At 33.8% G+C, this 20,844-nt stretch overlaps 1 long non-coding RNA gene and 2 pseudogenes across 2 annotated transcripts in view; all 3 read right to left on the bottom strand.

Moving 5' to 3' along the window:
• The window catches only part of LOC146916428 (uncharacterized), an 84,036-nt gene that overhangs the window by 11,386 nt on the left and 51,806 nt on the right, over positions 1-20,844 (bottom strand). The window lies entirely within an intron of this gene.
• On the bottom strand, positions 5,494-6,471 carry LOC146916434 (dehydration-responsive element-binding protein 1E pseudogene; annotated as a pseudogene). The gene has a single exon (XR_015015053.1). The product of XR_015015053.1 is annotated as a dehydration-responsive element-binding protein 1E pseudogene (transcript).
• Positions 15,992-17,309, bottom strand: LOC146916433 (dehydration-responsive element-binding protein 1E pseudogene; annotated as a pseudogene).

Below are 20,844 nucleotides of genomic sequence, written 5' to 3'. Positions count from 1 at the left end.
TTTTGAAGAATTAAGGTAAGGGGGTTAGAATTCAAGCATAATCAATAGTTGTAGTTTATCCCTAATTCTTTGCTTAAGTTGTTAATTGGGATTTTGTTGTAGAAATTCGTGCTTAATTATGATGATATGATTATGTGCATGAATTGAATGATAATTGTGTTGTTGTTGTTGAATTTGTATGTTAAAATGGGTAGATATGAACATGATGAGTTTTTGTATGAAATTGATGATGAATAATGTTGTGGTTGTTAGATTGATGAAGAATTCATGTTCAAATGTTGTTGTTGTTTTAACATGTGTTGTTGATGAATTGATGCATTGGGTATCATGAATTGATGAAGTGGTAATGAGAATTGTTGTTGTTGTTGAAAGTTGTGGAAGTTTGGTGAAGTGATGAATTTTGTTGTGTTGATGCTTTAATTTCAAAACTTGTGCATGTTTAAGTGTTTGAAAGCATATATGTCCTATAAACATCTTTTGGAACAAGTTTTGGGGTTTGGGAGAATCAAAATGGGAATTTTGGGGTGAAATGGGTTTGAAACCTGAAAGTTGGAGACTGGACTGATGAAGCCTCGCTTAAGCGAGCCATCAGCGAGCTCTAAGCGAGCCTTCCCAGAACCTTCTGGACACAGTTCGCTTAAGCGAGCTGTAAGCGAGCCTCATCTGCAGGTTTTGGACGCAATTCGCTTAAGCGAGCTCCAAGCGAGCGAGGTCCAGTAGCCTCTGTAAGCTGGTCGCTTAAGCGAATCTGACCTCGCTTAAGCGAGCCATGCCCTGTTCAGCCACTTTTGATTCTTTGATTCGTTTACTTGGGGACCAATCCGAGCTTTCTAAAATGTTCCTTTTGACTTGTTAAACCTCTGTTAATGCACTTAATCCTACTGGAACATGGTTTGAATCGAATTGGACTTAATCTTGTCAATTTTCACTTAACTTTGGAAAAACGGTCCAAACGTTGATTTTTCCGAAAACTAGTTTTCTCCAGAAATTGAAGTGGGATTAAGGTTGTATAATGTTTATATGATTTCTACAAATGGTTGTGATTGGTCTCATCATGTTTTAACTTGTTTTGCTTTGAAAATTGTATTCTTTTATAAAGGTGGCAAAGTGAGACGAACTTTGAGTTTTTCATGAATTCATCGTGTTTGGCCGATGAAACGCTAAAGTATCCTCTACTGCACCCACATGTGGCCTAAAGGTATACTTAGTTGAGGCATTGGAACTTGTTTACTTGGTTTTGGCTTAAATGCTTCCAATGTTGTGATTTTGAGAGACAAACTTAATTGAAAATGTTTGTAAGAGCCGATTGCTTTATGAATCCCTTGTGGATAGTTGATATAATTTATGTGGAGATGTTTGATGATGTATATATGTGACAACCATATGTTGATTGAATTATGGATTTTGTTGGTGATTGTATATATGATGGTGAATTGTTGTCGATTGCATATATACTAAATGTTGGTGATGGAGAGGTGATTTGTTTGTGTGAACATATGCATTGTAGTCGAGTCATATGTTCATGCATTCATGAATGATGGTGGCGGATTTTATATCCAATTGAGGTGATTACGATGTTTTTGTTGCATCGGAGGTGACGACCTTGAGGTGATTTGGTACCACATGCATGTATGTGTCGAGTTTAGGCATATCACATTGCATGAGTTTTGATTGTTGTATTGGATGATGAATGATGATGATGATGAGTGTGCTAAATGATCATATACTTGCAATGATTGAGGTTGTTATATGAATGCAGATGTGGAGGTTAGATGTTCATGATGAATATTTGAGAATTGAACTGTTTTATCTATATCAAGTTATTTATATTGATTATGATTGATGTAATACTAACCTCCAGTGGTTTTGACCGCCTACCTGTCTGTATGGATGGGTAGACGTTGCGCAGGAGTAGTCCGCTTGCGGTGAGTGCTTGGATAGCTGGAGTTAGCCTCCGCTATCATTTTGGAGTTATAGTTTAGGGCTCTGATTAGGTCGAGTCAGTGTCTTTTAGTTGTGTTGGACTTATTTTATCCATCGAGATGTACTGTTTGCTGAGATTTGGAAAATTTTATGTTGATGATGTATATGACCATGGTATATCTATTGATTCGATATGGAGATGTATAATTATATGTCCGTTGCGATTGTTGAGATTTATATCTATGCATGCAAGTTGTTGTTTAGTTTTGAGACGTAGCGTCTATTTCTTGAATATTTGCTATATTCGCGTGTTTTATCGCTTAAATAGAAATAAGGCGTTACACCCACAAATTCACATGAATTAGGAGCACTAATTTCATCATTCAAAAGTACAAAAAGTCACAATTAACACCAAAGCACTTAAACCTATAATTGAATTTAAGAGATTATAGCTTAATTTTGAAAAGGAACCATCCCCATTACCTCTAGCTTCACAAATCATAGCTTAGGCTTCACTTTTGCTCCTTGCTCTTCAAACCCCAAGCTCTCTCTCTAGCTCCTTCTTCTTTCCTCTTGATCTCCTATCTCTCTTTACCTTTTAGTTTTTGTGAAATGAAATGAAGGCTTAACCTAATTCTTATATGAGTTTGTTTATATATCATCTCCTAATTGGGTTTGGTTTCTAATTGGCTCAATATTCTTCCAAACTAATTCACCAAAGTTACTACTCACTTAAATCATTAAAACACGAAAAATTTACCGTTTCTAAATAATTACCCCAATTCACTAGTAACTCGGTAACAATAATTATTCCCACTAAAAAGGCCAAAAATAATCTTTTTAATAAAATGACTTATTTACTTTTACTCGCCAAAAGACCAAAATACCCCTTAGTCTAAAAATGACTAAAATACCCTTGTATGCCAAAAATCCACTAATCCCAAATTAAATACACACAAAGCCAAATAATCACACACAAGCACACACATAATAAATTAAAATTATGCTAGAAAAATCGGGCTGTTACAAGGAGCGTTACAAAAGTGCTTCTACAAAAGTGCTGTTACATTTGATATTTGATTATATATGGATGTTTTTAACTACATTTTGAAGATGATATTACATTAGTTATAGGTTTGTGTTTTGATGATGTTTAAATAGTTAGATTTATTTGATGATGTTTTTTTCATGTTGATTAGCTTTAGCTTAGAAACTCGTTGTCTCATTGTGTCATGTGATCCCTTGATGTCTTGTGTATTGTCATGTATAGGAGAATCCTTCCTTGAATTTCGTGATTCGATTCATGATTCACTGATTCATATCAAGCATTCTTTCTGTCCATTTTCCTTGTGTCACACCTTTTGAATCGAGTCAAATTTTCATGAATAGCATCACAGTGATTCGATTCACTGTTTTTATGAATATTATCACATGAATCGATTCAAATTATGTTGAATTGTATCATGAAAACTTTCTGACTTTGGTTGAATCAATTCATAAGATTTTGAATCGTATCAATTTTCATCTGGAAACATTTGAATTGATTCAAAAGGTGTCTGATGCGTATCAATCTTCATTGTCAGCCTGCTTGTCATTTAGTAGTCTGAATTGATTCACACATTTAGTGAATCGATTCACTGTGTTGTATTGGCCGGAATTTTTCACTTGCCACCCTTTTTTATATATACACACTTCCTCATAACACCCAAACTATTGAATCATTTGCATCTATTCTCTCTAGGTTTCATAAACTCATTGTTCATAAATTCTTCATGATTAAACACTTTTTTTCTTAGAATCACTTTGTGCTTTGAGTCATATGATTTGCTAAGGTGCTAGTAGGGATCGTAAGTTGGTTCTTTCAAGAAAATTGGTTAGGCTTAATCAAGGTTCCAAAGTGAAGTGAGTAATTTCATTCCACCTCCAAAGGTCTTGGGGGTCTTTCTAATTGTTCTTGCAATCGAATGAGATTCATTTACCGTACGCAGCATTGAAGACTTGAGTGAAGAGTTCGAAGGGGTGCACGGGTAATCAAGGATTCGAAGATTCAAGGAGCACCAAATTCAAAGGTTATTTGAAGTTTGGGGGAGTGCTTACATAGGGGTTGAAGAACTAGGATTGTTCCAAGGAACTCTTGTAATCACATTTGTATTCAACATTGTTACTATTAGTGGATGACCTTGGTGGAGGCGTTTTTCACCATGAAGAGTTGACGTAGCCCGAAGCGAGGACGTATGGGTGAACAACTATAAAAATATCGGCGTCATTCTCTTTTCCTTATCCTCTTTAATTTTCGTTAATTATATATGTTAATTGATTAATTAATAGTTTATAAAATTGATAATTGATCTAAGTAATTTTGATAAAAATTGATCTAATTCATTGAGTTAGGTTTTACTATTGTGCTTGGATCAATTAGTTTCAATTCCTATACAATTCATCAATTGCATATACATTGTGATTTTGATTGATAGCTTGTTATATTTCATCATAGGTTTGGATTCGAAATTGTCTTATTTTGCAACAAGAACTATTAATATTTGATTGTAATAAGATTTATATTGTGAATCTTTCAATTCTATATTGAATCTTATTAGCACAAAGTTTTAACTTTTTGTAATTGTTGTGATTGTTCAAGCTTTTTTCCAATTATTCAAAACATTTCAAATCGATTTTGATAAAACTCCGTAAAACTTTTTCAAAAAGCTATTCACCCCCGCCCCCCTCTAGCTTACATCCTTATTGGCCATATAGACCAACACATTTATGTTATTATGGTACAATGAGAGCATTACAAAAGTGTTGTTACATTTGATATTTTATTATATACGGATGTTTATATTCATGTTATTATGGTTAAAAATTTCTTTTGCAATTTTTAGTGTAATGATAAAATTTATTAGATATTTAAAATTTCTATAAATTAGAAGAAGAAAAAAAGTATAAAAAAATAATCGTGCACAAAAGTATAAAAATGTATAAATTAAATTAAAAAATAGTAATGTATTTGAGGAAGTTAAAAACCCCCTTAAAATGACTGTGACATACTACGTGGGTTTTCAGACATATCCTGGCGGTCATCCAAAACTCACACAACTAATTTGTGGAAGGAAAATGCTATTTATCTAGAAAATAACATCAAGAATTTTTTAAGACACAAGTGGCAAATTTTAATTGCATGATTTATTTGTCTACTTCCTATTTTTCAGCCACACCTCCTTGAATTGTGGCAAATAGTGCATTGTGATTGGTTGCTCTTTATTCTTGAATAATTCTTGATGTTTTTTTTTCTAGAGATATAGCATTGCTCTTTGTGGAATTGATACAAAGGGGGGTTTTAAAAATTCTCGCAAAATATTACGTGGGAGTTAAAAACCCCGAAAAATGGCCAAATAATCGTTGCAATCTATACGCGTTTTATGTAGTGATAGTATATAAGAGAGACACTGATTTCTCTCTTCAATGTAATTTAATTAGCTAAACATGGGTAGCAATAGGCTATATTTTCTATGTCTAAATTTGGAATTGTAACCAAATGCCAATATACATAAATACTTGAATAGACAGATATTTACCAAAATATTTCTTATTTCTTACATCATAAAAGGAATGAGATGCACTTTATGGTTTCATTAGTGACTACATTCGAAGAAAAGAATACAAAAAGAATTTCTTTTCCAATTTCAACCTATAAAGAATCCGTCTATTAAAAAGGTTTGTACTACAATCCAAAAATAAATAAATGTAAACCACACGGATCAAACTAAAAAAATTCCATTTTCCTACAAAAAATTTAACAACTCCAAACTGATACCTCCTCATCTTGAAAGTCTTCATGAATATATTCATACTCATAATACCCCAAGCTATGTGTAGGGGACATTAGCGCCATATTACTCCACATCTCTTGCATGTTCATCCCTCCCTCTTCTTTCTCTTCCATATAAGTCATACTCTGCTCCTCAGTGGCAGTGGCAGTGTCAACTACAGCCATGTCATTCTCTTTATCATTGTCATTGTGATTAGTTATTAAAGTCTTCTCTGGTCTGAAAGCCTCGGCGGCCTCTGTGGCTGCTTTTTGTATATCCTTTGCCTGAGTAGTGGCAGGTTTGGGGAGCCGCCATGCCGAGTCTGCAAAGTTGAGACAGGCGTAACGGCCCCTCAATGCCATTGCAGCAACATCGTGGGCACGGGCTGCCATCTCGGCAGTTGGGAAAGTGCCTAGCCAGATCTTAGTCTTCTTGTTTGGCTCCCTCATTTCACAAACCCATTTATCTAAGTTCCTCTTCCTGACACCCCTATAAACCGGGTGGCGTGTCTCCTTGAACTTCTTCCTCCCTGCACGCTTCTTTGGGGTACTTGCTGCTAATCGCATCTCCTCGTTGCAAATTGACATCCAATGAGAGCCCGCTGAATTCGGCAGCGACATGTCGGAGGAAGAGGAAGAGACTGAGTTGTTAGTTGGATACATATGTCTTTGTCTGTGAGAGTGAGAAAAGATTCTGATGGTTAAAGTTGGAACTGAAGATGAGTAAAGAGGTTGCTGTTTTCGTGCTTGAGACTTAAGAAAGTCAAGAGTAAGTTGTGTCATATATATAGGGAAGTGTTTGAGGGAAAAAGGTGACAGTGAGAGTGAGAGTGAGAGTGAGAGTGAGATATTTTAGAAGCGTAAAAAGCCAGCTGGTTTGCTTAGTAAGACATGTGTGACAAGAGAAAGTGTGCGGGTTTCTAGAGAGACACCACACCAGCCTAAGAAATAGTAGTAATAATTTATTAAAATATTTTACCCCCCTTTTTATTATTGGAACCTCTAATAAAAATCAAGATTCAAGGGTATTATAGTAGATTGTTTAAAATTATGTATTCTTATTTCTAAATAAAATACCATTTATATACTCCCTCCGTTTCAAAATAAGTGTCGTTTTAGATGTTTACACACATATTAAGAAATGCAATGATTAAAAGAAAGAGAATGGTTATTTTACCAAATTATCCTTATTAACTATTGGTTAGTTTTAAAACTAATACTTCGGAAGTAGTGTGCAGAGTATTAATTGGAGGGTAAAATTGAAAAGAAAAAGTTATTATTGCATTGAAAACTGAAATTGACATTCATTTTGAAACAAATTTTTTTGTTAAAGCGACACTCATTTTGAAACGGAGGGAGTATTTCTAAATAAAATACCATTTGTATTTCAATGTTGATTTTGCGTATTTTGAGACAAATTGATAGTATTGATAAGAATTATATTTTATAAAATAATAATAAATACATCTAGAAATTTTATGATGATATATTTTAAGGACAAACAAATTATGAACGGAGGGAGTACAACTTTTTAGGACACAAAATATTGTTGTTTTTTCACCTCGATAAAGATTAATAAGGTAACTAAACGATCCATGCGAATATAGTTATCAAGAAAATGATTAGTTGAATTAATTTCAATTACAAAATTAATATTATTTACTAAAACATACATATTAATTGTCGATAATCGAGTAGCTAATTTGAGTGAAATGCAATAAATAATTATATAATAATGAAAAAATAAAATGAATATTACACAAGATTTTAAAATAACAATTATTTTGAGACAAATAAAACACAAATGTGACAATTTTTATGAGACATAAGCACTACTTACAAATTATGTGGGTCAAACATAAATTTGATGAGACTCATATAAATTTGGATTAAATAAGTTTTTTTTATCCATATAAGTATATCGAATTTTGTTTTTAGTCTCTCTACAAAATTTCAACATGTTTTGGTCTCCCAAATGTTTTTCATCACAACTTTTGGTCACTGTTTTTAAGTCAACTCATGTGTACTATTTGTATTTTTGAATGAATTTTTATAGGGATGTTTATAATACTATTGCAATCTTTTCCACAAAAATTTAGTTTTTAAAAAACTGAATTAAATATGAACTTTAAGCACTAAAAATATAATAATTCATATTTAATTTATCATTTGTTAAATAAATTTGAACTTTTGCAAGAGAGATTTCTATAATATACTAAACATGTTTGAATAAAAAAACTGAAATAAACACTTGAGTTTACTTAAAATAAGGAACAAAAAACTCATTATGTAAAATACTTGGGGGGCCAAACATGATGAAATTTTTTTGATGGATTAAAAATGAAATTTAAGATTTTTATAAGTAACAAAGAATATTTAACCTTATAAATTGTAACAAAATAGAAGATAATGTATTAAAATGTGTTAGAGACTATTACATACACGACTTCAAATAAAAAAAAATACACTTAAAAAAGGTAGAAAAAAATATAACATTATTTAATTGTTGGTCACTCCTACTTCTTTCGGGGCAGTTTCTTCAAAGTCAAACACGGAATTTACGAGAAAATATCCTATTCATTCCACTCGTTTTCTTTCTTAGCGAGTAAGTTCTAAAACAAACATGGAATAAACTAGAAAATATCCTACTCCTTCCACTCGTTTTCTTCCCAGCGCGCGTAGGTTCTTAACCCCACCAATTTTTTTCAACTGTTTTTGTTCTTGTTTTTTTCTCTCACTTATTTTTCCACTTTTAGTTTTTCATATTTTCTTCTTCTAGATTCTGATATCTTCTATTTTCTTCCAGGTTGTAATTTCTTCCATTATTTCAAACCATATTTTTTTTCCGACCTTGCTACCGTGCCGGAACTCTCCTGCCGCGGCCGTGGAAACTTGCACATGGTTCTATACTTTTTACGCCATTTTTATGTTTTCATGAAACATTTATCATAATACTCTAATCTACCTTGTGCACATTCGGCTGCCATTTCATTAAAACTTGCAAATGTGTTTTCTTGTCTCTTTGATTATGTTTTGTACTATAATTTGGTGCAGATTTTGGACTTCAATGTGCCTCAAGTTAGGATTTTATTTTTTATTTTTTTTTTAAATTATGTAACAAGTAATTTAGTGTATATTTAGATTCAAGGTGAGTTTGACAAAACAATAACGACAACATGATTTTGTTGAAGCTCCAAGGTATAGTTTTTGTCAAAATCACCATCAATTCTAACAAGCATTTATAAGTTTATTGTAACCGTCCTCAAGGTATTCATTATTATGGAAGCATTTGTGAAATATACAAAGCTTATTGACATAAAGATGTATTCATTATTAACTTATATTGCAGGGAAGCTGAACCAAGGAATCTTACCATCCTCCCTCGATGAATTTAACAACTTGGCATTTTTTCTTGTTCTTGGTGTTATGGACGATTTGCATACATGTCGAAGTAAGCCTTGCTGGTTTAGACAATACTTAAGGTTTGAAGAAAAAGTAAACATGTAGTATCATTTTATCAATTTGTTGTTTTGATAAGATAATCACGTCTCATTGTTTGCCATTAAGAAACAAAATCACCTCAAATTATTCTAAGAAGGTTGGAATGATTGCAGCAAATGATAAAGTTCTACTACAAGACTATATTTCACGTGTATATATATAATTTGTGCACCTTTTTTATATAAAAAAATTATGTTTGAAGGAGCAATACAAGGGTGAGAAAAACAAAAGAAAGGTAGATTATGAATTGTGTTGCCTTTTTAAAAAAAAAAATCTTTTCTAACTTCAAATAGATCGAGAGCGTATGAAAGATAAGCAGTAGAGAGAGAGAGAGAGAGAGAGAGAAAAGATCGTCACAGATATTTATCCCGGTTCATTCCACAATCCAATATTACGTCTAGTCCCTTCATACTTGAGAGGTTTTTCCACTATAATCAAGCTTGATTACAAAAGTAGTTAAACATCACGTCTAAGATTTCATCTTGTCTCATCACGTCTATGATTTCTTGTCTCTCCTTGATGACTTCCTTCAATCCAACATGATTAAGAGTTTGCAAGAATTTGTTTATTTACACTTCAACCTTTAAGAGTGGTAAACTAATTAACCACTGTATCTAAAGAGTATCTCTAAACACTTAAAAGTGGTAAACTAATTAAGCACGGTACAAATGATTTTGCGCTAAAATTTCATCAGAGTTTCGACACAATTAGTTACATGTATTTCTCTTGGTTTCTTCAAACACTCAATGTCCTTTTATAAGAGATTTCAAATCCTTTGCCATTTACGGATTTTTTTTCGTTAAATAGTACTCCCTCCGTTTTTAAATATAAGCAAAAGTCATTTTTTAGGTTCATTCATTTAATGATGTATGTGGTCCATCATATTATGAACCACATACATCATTAAATGAATGGACCTAAAAAGTGACATTTGCTTATATTTAAAGAAAATTGTTGTTCACACATTTGAGAAGGCTGTGGCACACATGTAAAATACGCTTTTGCCCCCTCGGCAGTTATGTACCGAGGATTTCAAAATCCGGCTGCAGTTAACTGCCGAGGAATTCCTCGGTAGTTAACTGCCGAGTTTCTTCTGCTACAAGTCTGGCAGAAGCTCTCTCATCTCCATTATTCATCACATCTTCCAATTTTTTTTCTCAAATCTCTCTCACAAATTTCTCTAAAAAACCCAACCAAATCCAACCAAATTTATTCAACAAAATCACAAGTAAGTAATTATAATGCTATTAACTTAAATTTTAGTTGTTATAAATGTTTTTATTTTTTAGTTTTTGAGTAGATTTATTTTATTTTAGTTTTTGAGTAGATTTACATAGTATAATTCATTTTTAGAGTAAATGTTAGTTGATTAATTTAGTTAAAATGTTTGTATGATGTTTATGTTATAGTTTAAAATTTATTGGTTATATTTTAATTTGGTGTTTTAAATTAATTTTTTTATTTTAGTTTTTAATTAGATTTACATGTTATAAATCATTTTTAGATTAGATGTTAGTTGATTAATTTTGTTAAAATGTTTGCATGTTATAATTTAAAATTTTAGGGTTATTTTTTAATTTGGTGTTTTATATTTTTTATTTTATTTTAGTAAGACTATATGATTTATTTTAAGAGTAAATATAATTTGAATAAGTTTGTTATATTTTACGTTATTTTTTTTTTAGACAATTACATTTTAGGGTTATTTTTATGATTTTTAGAGTCTATGTATAATTTGCACATTAAGTGTTTGATGAAATGTTTGAATGAGTTTTTCATTGATTATTTTAAATTTCTATGTGTGTAGATTTGAAACAATGGCCGGATGGATCGACGTTCATGCAGAATTCAATGGCGGAGAACCTCAGAGGTTGAAGGTTCGGTGCCTTGATGTAACGTTAAGAGGTCTCGAGGATCAACTGAATGAATTCAACCAAGGAGTCAACTCCGAGACACAAGGAGGGTGCAAAACGTCCGGTATAAACGTCCGACGCTCGAGGAGGGGAGGGTATCATTCACTTGGGTGGAGTTAAAGAACGACGAAAACGTGACGAGCATGTTTTGGGAGTACATCATGTTCCAGTGGATCGATATGCGGGTGACGTTGCTGAGATCAACTGAAGATATCATCAACAGCTTGATTCCGCCATAAGATCGTCATTAGTTAGGGTAAGGTGCATTCAAACTACAACATTTGTCTCACCTCTGAAATGGGGTAATTCAAACTTGCCAAACGGCGAGGACTCAAGCATTTCGCTCAGCGTTCATGTTTTTCCTTTGAAAAGATTAAATTTTTGTTTGGCTGGTTTAGATGAAGGTATTAAGTGTCAAGGGATGGACCTCATTTCGGTGGCACTGGAATACATTCAACTAAATCAAGCCTAACAAAAATTTATTCTTTTCAAAGGAATGCATGAACGCTGAGCAAAATGCTTGAGTCCTGTTGTTTGGCAAGTTTGAATTTACCCCATTACAGAGGTAAGACATTTGTTGTAGTTGGAATGCACATTCCAACTACAACAATTGTCTTCCTCTGGATGGGGTAATTCAAACTAGTTAAATGGCAGGACACCGGCATTCGACCGGGAGTGTTTTTATTCCATTCTAAATGTTAATTTCTGGTTGGCTTCGTTTAAATGATGGTATCAAAGTGTCAAGGTCTGGACCTCATTCCGTTGGCTCTTAGATACTATCATTTAAAACCAAGACCAACCAGAATTTAACATTTGGAATGGAACAATAATACTTCTGGACGAATGCTGGAGTCCTGCTATTTAGCTAGTTTGAATTGACTCCATTCAGAGGTAAGATAATTGTTGTAGTTGGAAGGTACATTTCCGAATGTAATGTAATGATAGTTGACGTACATGTCTTTTACGTAATGTAATGTAATGATACCACAATGTATTGTAACGTAGATGAAATTATATCTAAATAAAATTGTCTAAGAATTAATGTTGTGTACTTATCGAATTTATTTATTCAATACGCCATTTTTATTTGAATTAATGTTGTGTACTTATTATAATTTAACATTTTCAAAAATAATACTATTCTAAACAACATAAAACAAAAACTCGGCAGTTAAGTACCGAGGAAAACCTCGGCAGTTTAGTACCGAGGAAAACCTCGGCAGTTAAGTACCGAGGCGTCCTGAAGCCAGAAAATGGTTGAACCTGTTGAAGGCAGAACCTGTTACATGTGTTTTTACACATTGTAAACTCATTGTTTCAATGCAAAACCATAAAGCTAGTCGAAGAAAATTACCAACATAATTGAAATTGAAAATATAATACGGAAACGAACAATTGTCATAAAAAAAATGTCATCGAAACAAAGTAACAACAAATGTCATGAAAGTACAAACAAAACGGCCAAATGTTACGAAAATAAAACCAAGTCCTAAAAATATATCCTAAACATAAAATACTAGTAGTCTTAATCCTACTGCTGGTCCTGGTCCTGCTGATGCTGCTGGTGTCTCCTCCTTGGTCTCTGGGCTCTCCTCCTGGTAATAATCGATGCGATCTGCTGCCTAACATCATGCAAGGCCGCATACAACTGTTGAGGGGTCATGCTCATCACCTCCTGGCCCAAAAACTCTTCAGCATGGGCAACAGCGCCGCTAACCATGTCGTAGGTGTCAGGGGAGCTTCTCGCCTCGTACCGCTCCTACTGCTCTGCAACGATCTGCTCCTCATTTGGAGGCCTCAGAATATCTCCCGGAAGAAGTGACAAAATCTGAGGGTGAGACACAACGATATACCATCGTACGTAGCCCTCTGCCATACGCCATGTATCCTCTCCTGCATGCTCACCCCAATCGGCCGCCTTAAGCGTGCGAGGGCGGAAGTCGACGAAGGCCTGCACAATCTCAGCCGGTGACAACTCTACAATATCAGACCGAGGTATAGGGACGGACTGGACGTATACGTACTGCCTCAATACCCTCTCAGGCAAGTGACGGTACACCCTACGATCACCGCACATAATCCAGCCTGAATACCAGAATACCTCCTCGAAAGCCTGGATCTCCCTGTACCATTCGTACGGCCTCCAGCATACTCAAACGTAATACGATCAAGTGCCATCCGATACGTGGTCCCCTCTCCATGACCCTTCTGAAGAGTCCACCTTGCCGCAACCGGTAAATTTTCAATGTAGTCCGGGTTTGGATCAACGGTATAAAACTTAGGGAAGTGCGCCAAAAACCATGCCTGCACAAACCATACAAATCACATTTATAAATAATTGTGCACGAAAAATATATAACAAAAAAAAAATAATAGTTAACAAATAAATTAAAGTTAACAAATAAAATAAAATTTAAAATTAATTTTTCTTACAGTGAGCAGTGTCACGCTTCCCCCTAGTTGCCTGTCTCCGGGCAAACAGGCCTCAGCTAACTCATGGTACAGGTATGCAAGTGCCATCCCTCCCCACGAATAAGTACGCATCCCCGCGTAGCCGTCCTCCAAAGTCGTCAAATAGATCAACTCGATGCGTTTGTTGCTTCTATCCCCAAACAACAAGCATCCAACCAAGTAGAGAAGGTAGCACTTCACACAATAAGTCCTAACCCTCCCCAACTCCTCCAGCTCCTCTGGATCCTCTGTATCCGCCAAAATGTTAGCTCTACCAAGGTGCGTCGAATAGAACTCCCTCAGCTTTGGGTAACTAATGTACCCACCATACTTTCTATTGCAGATTTTCTCTGCCTCCCTCTGCGACGCACCCAAGTGCCTCACCAGTGGTGCCTCTCCATCCGATCTCAACATCTTCTTTTGGTGGCCCAACATCCGCCCTTCCACCGGGACATGCATAAGACATGCGACATCGTCCAAAGTCACAGTCATCTCCCCCATGGGCATGTGAAAAGTGCTGGTCTCGGGATGCCACCTCTCGCATAGAGTCATCAGCAAAGCGTGAGGCACAGTGGCGTAGCCCAAGTAGACCAAGTCATGTAAGCCACTCTCCCTAAGCGGATCCCAAAACCATCTCAGATTGCCGTTTGGACGTCCGAGACTCAAAATCATAGGGCCATGATTAATTGGTTTTACAGTACGCTTCTTGCGGCACTGAAAAAATAGAAAAATAAACATAGTTTAAACAATGTAAACATTTAACTAATAAATATAAAACTTAACAAATGCTAAAATAAAAATAAAGAAAATCACATATAAAGAAAATCACATATAAAGAAAACATATAAATAATTTTTTTTAGATAAAACATATAAATAAAACAATTTAAATCAAGAAAGAAAAAATAAAGAAAATAATTAAACATAAAGAAAGGAATTAAAAAAAAAAAACACATATAAAAGTTGATATAATAATTAAACAAACACACACACATAATTAAACATAAAGAAAGAACATTTAAAAAACAATACTTACGTTCTCTGAATTATACCAAAGCGGCAATGCCATATGATTGACATAAGAGTGAAGCAGAGATATGTTTTGAGGTCCTCCAGGAAAGGGAGGGTCCTTAGGTAACACCTCCGGGGCAGCCACTGCTGCAATGTCATCCTCGTCTGGCTCCTCTGGCATATGCGGCTGCTCTGGCATATACTGCTCGTCGTACCCACCGTCAGTCACATCATGGTGATCCTGATAATTCAGGTACTCCAACTCCTGGGTCGGGTCAACCACCTGCGACTCTTCAGGCTGTGCCTGAGAAGCCTCAGAAGGCTGAGAAGTCCCTGAACCATCCCCCCTCCGACCTCTTCCCCTCTTTGGGATATGTGCGTTTCTCCTCTCCTTCTCCTTCCGGTAGCTTTGTGTCTGAGCACGCCTACCACCAATCATCTTAGATGGATCAATGGGGTCCTGATCGGCCATATCTACACAAACAATTAAAAAATTTACATCATTTCCATAACCTAATCAAACACATTAAACCTAGACTAAACATAAACATTTACATTAAAACTAAACTAAACATAAACATAATCAAACACATTAAAGTACAACAATGAACATCATTTCCATAACCTAATATCATTCATATAAACATAAACATTCAATATAATCATTATTATCATCATTTCAACATAAACATTCACATTTCCATAAACATAAACATAACTAAACCTAAAATCGTTCAATATAATCATCATTTCAATATAATTTGTGTGCAACATTTCCATCATAACCTAAACATCATTCAATATAACTCTCATAACATAGACTAACTAAATAATCAATAAAATTGTCATTGAGGCATTTTATCAAACACTATGTGTGCAAAGTATAAAACATATTCAAATTGTGTTCATTTGCCACCATTCAAAGCCACATTATCATTTAAACAGCATAGGCAACAACTACATTCGTATATCCATTCAAAAACTACACATGCAATCATTAAATTGTCAATTTTAAAATCAACCCTAACCACATGCAAACTACTCTAATTTTTTAAAAAAATAAACCTAAACAAACTAACATTAACATTGCAATGATTAATGGTACTTACTTGTGATAATGTGCGGTTGATTGGCTTGCAATTCGTGAAAATGTACCGAGGATTGGCTTGGGATGTGTTTGAAGAAAAACAATGAAACTGGAAACTGCTTCTGTTTCGTTCTGTTTATGTTCAGAAAACCTCGGCAGTTAACTACCGAGGAATTCCTCGGCAGTTAACTGCAGCCGGATTTTGAAATCCTCGGTACTTAACTGCTGATGCGGCAAAACCGTATTTTACATATGTGCCACAACCTTCTCAAATGTGTGAACAACAATTTTCATATTTAAAAACGGAGGGAGTACTTCAGAAATTCTTTACTTCTTTGTAAATCATCCGTTTTTTCTCTCACAAAGATTTGTCTGTTGTTGCAACGTGTCTCCTTTTATTAGTAGTGACACCTCAACATCTTGAAAGTCAACATCATGTCCAAGCAAATTGGGCAAAGCTATGTGTGGGGTACATTAAGCACTTCCTCCATCTTAATATGCTTCACTATGGTTACGTATGTACATTTTCCATAAAATCCTACAAAAGGGAAGAGAGACAATGATTTTAGCTCTTTCAATACTTTATGCTTCTTTAGTGACTACATTCAAAGAAAAGAATACAAAAAGAATTTCCTTTCCAATTTCAACCTATGAAGAATCCGTACTACTAATAAAAAGGTGTGTACTACAGACAATTTCCATTCTACAATCCAAAAATAAATAAATGTAAACCAAACGAATCAAACTAGCTAAAAAAAACCATTTTCCTACCAAAAAAAAAATCAAAAACTCCATAGTGAAACCTCCTCATCTTGAAAGTCTTCATGAATATATTCATACTCATAATACCCCAAGCTATGTGTAGGAGACATTAGCGCCATATTACTCCACATCTCTTGCATGTTCATCACTCCTTCTTTCTCTTCCATACAAATCATACTCTGCTCCTCAATGGCAGTGGCAGTGGCAACTACAGCCATGTCATTCTCTTTGTCATTGTCATTGTGATTAGTCATCAAAGTTTTGTCTGGTCTGAAAGCCTCGGCGGCCTTAGTAGCTGCTTTTTGTATATCCTTTGCCTGAGTAGTGGCAGGTTTGGGGAGCCGCCATGCCGAGTCTGCAAAGTTGAGACAGGCGTAACGGCCCCTCAATGCCATTGCAGCAACATCGTGAGCACGGGCTGCCATCTCGGCAGTTGGGAAAGTCCCTAGCCAAATTTTAGTCTTCTTGTTAGGCTCCCTCATTTCACAAACCCATATCTAAGTTCCTCTTCCTGACACATATGTCTTTGTCTGTGAGGGTGAGAAAAAAAATTTATGGTGAAAGTTGGAACTGAATATGATTAAAGAGGTTGTTGTTTTTGTTCTTGGGACTTAAGAAAGTCAAGAGTAAGTTGTGTTATAAATATATATAGGGAAGTGTTTGAGGGAAAAGGTAACAGTAACAGACTAACAGTGAGAGTGTGAGTTGTAATGAGACAGCTGCGCTTTGCCTAGTAGGAGGCTTTGTGATTGGTCATGAGTATTGCAAGAGACAAGAGAAAGTGGGGGATGGATCCCCTCCAGTGAGGTTTTCACTGGACTCTCTCCAGTTTTAATCCCCACCCTTAAATGCATCTTTTCCCTTTTTTCTCTTTCTCTCTCATTGCAAATTAAGGGATGGAAATTCACTGGACTCTAATGTCACAGGAGACAATCCTCTCCCAGAGAAAGTGTGCGGGTTTCTAGAGGGACACCACACCAGCCTAAGAATAGTAATAATTTATTAAAATATTTTACCCCCCTTTTTATTATTGGAACCTCTAATAAAAATCAAGGGTATTAGTAAAGATGGTTTAAAAGTATGTATTCTTATTTCTAAATAAAATACCATTTGTATTTCAATGTTGATTTTGCGTATTTTGAGACAAATTGATAGTATTAATAAGAAATATATTTCAAATAATAATAATAAATACATCTAGAAGTTTTATGATGATATATTTTAAGGACAAACAAATTATGAACGGAGGGAGTACAACCTTCCAGGACACAAAATAATGTTGTTTTTTCACCTCGATAAAGACTAATAAGGTAATTAAACGATCCATGTGAATATAGTTATCAAGAAAATGATTAGTTGAAATAATTTCAATTACAAAATTAATATTATTTACTAAAACATACTTATTAATTGTCGTTAATCAAGTAGCTAATTTGAGTGAAATGCAATAAATAATTATATAATAATGAAAAAATAAAATGAATATTGCACAAGATTTTAAAATAACAATTATTTTGAGACAAATAAAACACAAATGTAACAATTTTTATGAGACATAAGCACTGCTTACAGATTATGTGGGTCAAATATAAATTTGATGAGACTCATATAGATTTGGATTAAATAAGTTTTTTTTATCCATATAAGTATATCAAATTTTGTTTTTGGTCTCTCTACAAAATTTCAACATGTTTTGGTCTCCCAAATGTTTTTCATCACAACTTTTGGTCATTGTTTTTAAGTCAACTCATGTGTACTATTTGTATTTTTGAATGAATTTTTATAGAGATGTTTATAATACTATTGCAATCTTTTCCACAAAAATTTGGTATATTTTTAAAAAACTTAATTAAATATGAACTTAAAGTACTAAAAATATAATAATTCATATTTAATTCATCACTTCTTAAATAAATTTGAACTTTTGCAAGAGAGATTTCTATAATATACTAAAAATGTTTGCAAAAAAAAAAAATTTGAACTATACACTTGAGTTTACTTAAAATAAGGAACGAAAAACTCATTAATCATTATGGAAAATACTTGGGGGACCAAAACATGATGATATTTTTTTATGGATTAAAAATGAAATTTAAGATTTTTAAAAGTACCAAAGAATATTTTACCTTATAAATTTTAACAAAATAGAAGAGAGTGCATTAAAATGTGTTAGAGACTATTACTAACACGACTTCAAATAAAATACACTTAAAAAAAGTAGAAAAAATATACCATTTTTTAATTATTGGTCACTCCTACTTCTTTAGGGGCAGTTTCTTCAAAGTCAAACACGGAATTTACCAGAAAATATCCTATTCCTTCCACTCGTTTTCTTTTTAAGCGAGTAAGTTACAAAACAAACATGGATTATAGTAGAAAAATATCCTATTCCTTCCACTCGTTTTCTTTCTTAGCGAGTAAGTTCAAAAACAAACATGGAATATACTAGAAAAATATCCTATTCCTTCCACTCGTTTTCTTTCCCAGCACGCGTAGATTCTGAACCCCACCAATTTTTTTCAACTGTTTTTGTTCTTGTTTTTTTCTCTCACTTATTTTTCCACTTTTAGTTTTTCATATTTTCTTCTTCTAGATTCTGATATTTTCCATTTTCTTCCAGGTTCTAATTTCTTTCATTATTTCAAACCATATTTTTTTTTTTACCGTGCTACGGTGCCGAAACTCTCCGTCCGTGGCTGTGGTAACTCTTCTGCTTCACCATGCTACCGTGCCGGAACTCTCCTGCCGCGACCATGGAAACTTGCACATGGTTCTATACTTTTTACGCCATTTTTATGTTTTCATGAAACATTTATCATCATACTCTAATCTACCTTATGCACATTCGGCTGCCATTTCATTAAAACTTGCAAATGTGTTTTCTTGTTACTTTTATTATGTTTAGTACTATAATTTGGTGCAGATTTTGGACTTCAATGTGTCTCAAGGTAGGATTTGAGTATTTTTTTATTTTTTTTTAAAGTTTGTAACAAGTAAGTAATTTATTGTATGTTTAGATTGACAGTGAGTTTGACAAAACCACAGCGACAACATAATTTTGTTGAAGCTCTAAAGTGTAGTTTTTATCAAAATCACCATCAATTCTAACACACATTTATAAGTTTACTTTAATCGTCCTCAAGGTATTCAGTATTAAGGAAGCATTTGTGAAATATACAAAGCTTGTTGACATAAAGATGTACTCCCTCCGTCTCTAAATAATAGTCGTTTAAGGTTTATGCACGGTTATTAAGAAAATGATTAGTTGTGTTGATTTTGATGGTAAAATTAGTATCATTTACTAAAACACCCTTATTAATTGTAGTTAGTTGGGTAGTTAAGTTGGATGAGATTCAATAAATAAGGGTATAATAATGGAAAAAAAATAATAAATGCTGCATTGGTATTCTAAAGTGACAATTATTTTGAGAAAAAGAAAAAATGGTAAAGAGACAATTATTGTGAGACGGAGGGAGTATTATAACTTATATTGCAGGGAATTTTACCATCCTCCCTCGATGAATTTAACAACTTCAGGCATTTTTTCTTGTTCTTGGTGAAATTATGAACGATTTACATACATGTCGAAGTAAGCCTCGTTGGTTTAGACAATACTTAAGGTTTGAAGAAAAAGTAAACATGTAGTATCATTTTTTCTATTTGTTGTTTTGATAAGATAATCACCTCTCATTGTTTGCCATTAAGAAACAAAATCACCTCAAATTATCCTAAGAAGGTTGGAATGATTGCAGCAAATGATAAAGTTCTACTACAAGACTATATTTCACGTGTATATATATATATAATGTGTGCACCTTTTTTATATAAAAAAAAATTATGTTTGAAGGAGCAATATAAGGGTGAGAAAAACAAAAGAAAGGGAGATTATGAATTGTGTTGCCTTTTTAAAAAAAAAAATATATATTTTCTAACTTCAAATAGATCGAGAGCGTATGAAAGATAAGCAGTAGAGAGAGAGAGAGAAAAGATCATCACAGATATTTATCCCGCTTCATTCCACAATCCAAGATTACGTCTAGTCCCTTCATACTTGAGAGATTTTTCCACTATAATCAAGCTTGATTACAAAAGTACTTAGACATCACGTCTTAGATTTCCTGCCTCTCCTTGAGGACTTCCTTCAATCCAACATGATCAAGAGTTTACAAGAATTTGTTGTTTGTTTACACGTCAACCTTTAAGAGTGGTAAACTAATTAAGCACTATACAAATGATTTTGTATCTAAAGAGTATCTCTAAACACTTAAGAGTGGTAAACTAATTAAGCACGGTACAAATGATTTTGCGCTAAAATTTCATCAGAGTTTTGACACAATTAGTTACATGTATTTCTCTTGGTTTCTTCAAACACTCAATGTCCTTTTATAA

Source organism: Medicago sativa, chromosome 6, assembly GCF_051527215.1.
Source record: "Medicago sativa cultivar Bolivia chromosome 6, Bolivia_mono, whole genome shotgun sequence".
Classification (NCBI taxonomy): Eukaryota; Viridiplantae; Streptophyta; class Magnoliopsida; order Fabales; family Fabaceae; genus Medicago; species Medicago sativa.
Note: the sequence above shows the minus strand (reverse complement) of the source record. Positions and strands in the feature narration are given on the sequence as shown.